This window comes from Lichenostomus cassidix, chromosome 5 (assembly GCF_008360975.1).
Source record: "Lichenostomus cassidix isolate B80296 chromosome 5, HeHo_3.0, whole genome shotgun sequence".
Taxonomy (NCBI): Eukaryota; Metazoa; Chordata; class Aves; order Passeriformes; family Meliphagidae; genus Lichenostomus; species Lichenostomus cassidix.
The window spans coordinates 40,223,135-40,229,134 of NC_139486.1; the positions used below are offsets into that span (position 1 = coordinate 40,223,135).

The following is a 6,000-nucleotide window of genomic DNA, read 5'->3' on the forward strand; positions in this document are numbered from 1 at the left end:
CTCAACCCTAATACTGAGACCCCCAGCCAGCTCTGCCGCACTGAAAATGGCAAGGGCACATGATAGGCCTAGTTTTGCAGAAACGCAAATTTGTCCCCATCATCTGCTATTGTGATTTGAAGCCCTTCCCACTCCCCCTCTGAGTCGCTGCAGCAAAGCAGGAGCTGGGTTTATTGGTTCTGTGAGTCACAGTTAGCCGTGGGACACACGACCAAAGGTTTAGCACAGGACATTAAACCTGACTGAGCTGTCAACTCGGATATTCCAAGGAGAGAGAAACAAACTGAAGTCACAGTAACAGATGTTTCTCGCGTTTTATGAACTGCAATATTATTACTAGTTACAGCTACAATTTCTTGCCTTTTAAAACAGACCTGTAACGCTGTGCGTGTGAAATTATTTCAATTAACACACAGGCAACTTGGCAAAGGACTTACGGATAGCTCAGCATTTTCGTACTCGCACAGTGATTCCTGTTTCCCTTTCACCCAGCCCCACCCTGAGAAGTAGAATACATGCTAAAGCTGCCAAAAATGAGATCACGCCAGGATAGAGTAATTCGTTGCCATCATCTGCCACGAGGGTGCAAACATTCTAACCCCTCTCCTCTTTTGTGAAAAGCACACTCAGCCTCTTCTCGGTTTCCACTGTGGGGCAATTAAGTTGTTGGGATCCGTTCTGAGTTTTAAGGGAGCCTGGAAACTGAAGACTGGTGCTCTTCCCAGGATGTCTTATCCTTACACCTCAGGGGTAATAAAGGGATTTCCCCATAATTTGCAAAGGAAATCTGAAACACCCTGTGAGCGCAAACCGCCCCCAAGCCCACACTGCTCCTCCGCACCGAGCAAAGAGCGGAGGGGCTGCCGGCTCTCCGAGGGCTCTGCCGAGGAGCTGCTGACACCGCACAGCGAGAAAGCCCTCTCGTGGAAAACATCAGCATCACCCACCCGAGCCCTCCCCGCCTGGATCCGGCCCAGCCCGGGCAGCCGCTGATCCCCTGCTCCCAGCGCGGCTCCGCTCCCCTGCGGGCTGACATCTGCCCCGTTCCCAGGGAGGCACTGCCCGCTCACCTGCAAATCCCACGGGGTTAAACACACAGCGCGGGGAGATGAGCGACTCGTGACACAGGTCTGTCTGCCTTGCAGAAACGAGAGAAATTTTATGTGGATTTTGCTGGCGCCCTGCAACATCTCAGAGAAGTTAAAGCTCTTCCTTTCTCCTCACCCCGCTACACTTGAATTCGTGGCAACTGTATCACATGGTATTTTAGCTTGCGCCAACAAAAGCTGTACCTCGGCCACAACAAATACAGAAACATTAACTGCCTTCCAAGGAGGGTCAAACATTCGAATCATTTTAACATACTATAAAAATACTTCAGTGAAAGCAGATGATAAAGAAGTGCATCTGTACATTATGCTACACAGTCGAATTTGAAAGACTCCCCCCAAATTATGAACAAAAATACAGAATGTACCTGTTTCTCCTAATGACATCCCTGTCGTTTGCTCTCAGTTTCTATACTTTTGTGACAGAACAACTACTGCTCCTTAAAAAAACGCTAAGTATAAAAATAAGCATTTTAATGGTAGAATCACTTGCATACATCCTGTTGAATTAAGACAGCTCTTTAACAGCTCCACATACTTTTTACCCACTAGCAAAAATCCAAGGCGAGCCCGTGCTCACAATTTGCATGTACCCTGCCGGGCACACAACCATCTCCAGCACACTTCTGGCCAACCAGCTTTGGTAGCCACTGGCTATTCAGTGAATTATGTGCCTAGAGCCTATTAATTGTGTCCACATTTCTCTTATTATAGAAATACAAGCAGTAATCAGGCCGAACTTACTGACTGCTGAGAGAAGTGCTAGAGAAAAAAAAATTACGATCATCAAACAGACTTAACAGAAAACCACCCAAGTACAACACATCTGAAAACGCTATTTACTCACTCACTATAACCTTTAAATACAAAAGTTACGATAAAACGTGAAGTGCCCAGTTGTTCAGCTTACAAAACCCCCATGTGGTACCTCTCTAACATGTTGCTGCAGCTATAAATCTGTATTAAAGAGCGGGCACGGACCCAGGGTAGCGGCATGGAAGATCAGCAAAGCGTGGAAGAGTTCCTACCAGCCCGGGCTGAAGTAAAACACAAGGGTAACTGTCTCACCTTCCTCATCCGAACTTCAGGGGTGGTGGCACACCCCAGCACAGGGCAGACGCAGTGCAGGGCGCTCCGGGCACAGCCTCCGGGCGCCCCCGGCTCCTCCGCTTGCCTTTACGGCAAGCGGGATCCCGGAGGGAGGGGGATTGGGGCGGAGGCAACAGAATACAGAAATACCGAGGGCAGGCTCTGAGGCTCCCCGAGACGCCCCCGGGGCCCGACCCCGGAGAGGTGTTACCAGCGGGGCGAGTTCAGCTGGCTCGGGCAGCCGGGGCGTCCTCCCGCAGCTGCCGCGCCGGCCGTACTGGCAGGCGGGATGGCTTCTCAGCCCCACAAACTTGCAAACCCAGCAGCACGGGGAATAGCCGCGCTCCCGCACATCCTCTCCTCCCCCGAGGGACCAGCGCAGCAAGAGCAGGCGAGCCGCCCCGCGCCGTGCCCCCAGTCGGCACCCCCGGGCGTCCCGGGGCAGCGGCAGGCGGTGGGTGCCGAGCCGGAGCAGCCCCGCTGGCTGCGGAAAGGCCGGGCACCGAGAGGGGAACCCCGCCCGTTACCTGGCGGCTCCTGCGGCAGCTCCCGCGGCGGCGGCTCCCGGGCACGGACCGGGCGGGCGGACCGAGCGGCGGCGGCTCCCGGCGGCGCTGGGCTCCTACTGCCGTGCGCGCCCCGTGCCCGGCAGCCGCGGAGCGCCGGAGCCGCCAGCGCAGCCGGCTCCACCTCCCGGCCGTGCCCCCTCCTCCGCCCCCGCCCGGCCTGCCTCGGCCCGGCCCCGGCCCCCCGGCCCCTCCGGCTGGGCGCGCCTCTGCCCGCGTTCCGCCGCTCCCGTGCCTCTCCTCTGCCTTCTCCATCGCCAGAAAACTTCCCGGGTGCCCTCGGCGGGAGCCGCCAAGGGCAGCCCAGGGTGACTCGTCCCTCCCGTACCGAGCCTCGGCCGTTCGGGGTGTGGGAATGGCAGCCCGGCAAGGGCGGCCCGGGGACAGCTTAGCCTGGGACCGGAGAGCAGCCCTGAGCCCGCCGAGCTCGCAGCAGGCACCGGTGGGAGGGAGAGCTGCCTACTCCTCGTCTGCGGGGTGACCCCGGTAACATCCAATGGGCTCCTGATGCACCGGGGGGATCCTTGGGACGCAAAAGGGGAGACCAGGGAGGCGGGAGAGAGGTCACTCGCTGACCGGTACCTCAGTGACAGCTGCCTTAGCAGATCTGCCGGAGAAACTTCAAAGGGTGACACCGCGGGACTGGGAAGCCTTTCTAAAATGCATACCAAACCGAATGAAGAGCCCTTGTTTGCGACATGGGAAAAGCCATGGTGTCCTAAGGGAATAAGGCTTCTGCCGTTGTTCTATGTATGTGTACCAATAACTTAGCCAGTTAAAAATTTTCAATAGCATTTGACAGCTACAAATTTCATAAAAATTGATAACTGGTTAGAAGAGGTCATATTTTTTACTGCTCTTACACATAGGGTGACTGTATCTCGAGTCTAACAGCATCTGACAAGGGAATCCACACTGAGGTTCACTTCAACTATCCCCTAGGAGAACTACTCTTCACTGGTCCTAATAGTTGCAAAGTCCTTATCAGGTTGGAGTGAAAGAAACTGAGTAAAAAGAGCACAGAAGTAACACTGTTACTCTCAGTAACAATCAATAGCTCAAGGATTAGTAAATTGGACTTTAGTAAATTGGACATTACATTGTCATGTAACAACAGAGAGAACAATCCTGCAAGGGCCAAATCATGCAAGTGGTATGCAGACGTGTCCTGGTGCTGATAAGAAGTCCTGCTTATTTCATGATGCTTTGCAAGATGGGGAATGCAGATTTGAACCCTCAAAGCTTAGTAGAAAAACAAGAGAAATTAGGAATGTCTAACAGTGCAATGCAAAGGAAAAATAGATGTGCCAGCATCTCTGTATAATCTCTGCTAATGCCTCATATATCTGGTAATGAACAGTTACAATGCTCCCCAGGTGCAGATATTTGTTGGCGTTGGCTTTCTTTTATTTCCTAATGTGATATAAAAATAGGGAGATACACATAGAATTTAACAGTTATGGTCCCAAATCTATTTCTGTGTAATAGCAAAACTAGATTACACGACCAGACCATATATGAAAGGTATGTTTTGTTATAGTCTATTGCTTAAGACAGGCAATCATTTCAGGGTCTGATCTTTTCCTGTAATGTTTGGGCCCATGTTTTTCCATTTCTGTTTTGCTATTCATTTATTTGTGTCACACAGCATGATCCTAGCTCTCCTCGGTCTTTGTGGCAGAGTAGGGGATTTCCATTTCTTTATTAGACACAGTTTGACACGAGGTAATAGCCTTGTTCCTCATTTGATTCCTTTGCAAAGGACTTGCAGTGCTATTTTCCAGGAGGCTGGCTTGTCATACCCCTTAAGCAGCAGATGATAGCTCTTTCAAGCAAAGATTACATTTTTGCTCTACAGACCTGTCAAACTCAATCCATTGGTCCCCCAGCTGCATTCTCCATAACAATCCCACACATGTACCCCTCCACTGTCCAGAACAGTGCAGGACCCCACATGCCAGGCAATTTTGCTGTAGCAGTCAATAAACCATGAAAGTGTATGTGTATCAGTGTGGCTGCCCAACACCTACCCTTGTTTTATGGCCTAATGCACAGATCTCATGAGGAGAGTTTCTAGTAAACTGAATGGGCTTAGTCCTGATGGAAACACCACAGATTTAAACAGCCCTGGATTCTACACACAAGATCCTTTCCTCATCAGGGACACTCTTGGCATTTTTTCCAACAACTGCCACCCCTTTCCCCTCCAGTGACATCATTATTCTGATATTTTTGAAAAAAAAGTGTAGGGTGATGTATCCAAAGACTTGTATGTGTTTTCTGTTTTCCATCCTGATTCTATGAAACTGTTTTGTAAATGAACAAAAGTCAACTATATGTGACCCCAGCTTTCAAATCTTCCACATGCTAGCATAGACACAATAGTGCTTTTACATGCTCAACTGTGCAATTTAAGGGGCCACTATTGAAAATTAGCTTCCCGAGTTTATAGTGCTTTCACCATCATGAAGGAATTGCTTTGTGAATCCCAGCCAGCACTGAACTGAGTTTTGCATTTAAAGCTGGGGTTTATATTCTTTGTTATGTGTAGAGACTATAATATATCCTCTGTGAACTTAAAGCATAACAACAACCTTGAATAAAGCAAATTTTATGATAGATCAACATGTGAGAGGGCCGTTTTACTTGTTTTCTGATAAATAGGTTATTGAATAGAAATCAGAACAAGAAAGGAGTTCCATGGTTTAGCCCAAAACACTAAAACCACTTTCTCCCATTTCAGAAGTACCTAGAGCTGCAGCCCTCCCACTGTCTGAAGGGTCTGTCCCTTGAATATTACATCTTAAATACCACAATCCAAATGGCCTCTCTGTTACACTTCTGATAGGCTTGAGTTTGCAGAAGCAGAAACTGCAATATTGGGAAGGCATGAACAAATCATGGCACGTTCCTCATAGGTGTAACTGCATGGATTTCGAGATAATTAAATTTCACTCCAGAGAGCTCACCCATTACTTATGAATGCTTTCTTGTCTGTGCTTCACATCTTAGTTCTCAGCTTCAGTTTCCCTGTTTTTCATTCCCTGGACTCTCCAGCTTTCGTCCTGCTTCCTTTGCCTTCAGACTGCTCTCTTTCTTTTCCTATTATTTTCTCTAAGTATTTCTACTAATGCCTTTCTCAATTTGCCATGAAGGCAGATAAAGCAGGAATACAACCCTGCTCCAGCTTGGCTATGATTCCTAGAGCTGGACTGACACACAGCCCAGCTCATTGC

General features: G+C 49.6%; 1 protein-coding gene across 4 annotated transcripts in view; it reads right to left on the reverse strand.

The window, feature by feature from the left end:
- Positions 1 to 2,886, reverse strand: part of TSPAN18 (tetraspanin 18) — a 114,913-nt gene extending 112,027 nt beyond the window's left edge. For 2 of the 4 annotated variants that reach the window (XM_085062614.1, XM_085062608.1), the window contains exon 1: positions 2,726 to 2,886. The gene's annotated coding sequence lies outside the window, so the exon portion shown is untranslated. The other 2 variants (XM_085062610.1, XM_085062611.1) reach the window with 2 other exon arrangements.
- Between the last annotated feature and the right edge of the window lie 3,114 nt (positions 2,887 to 6,000).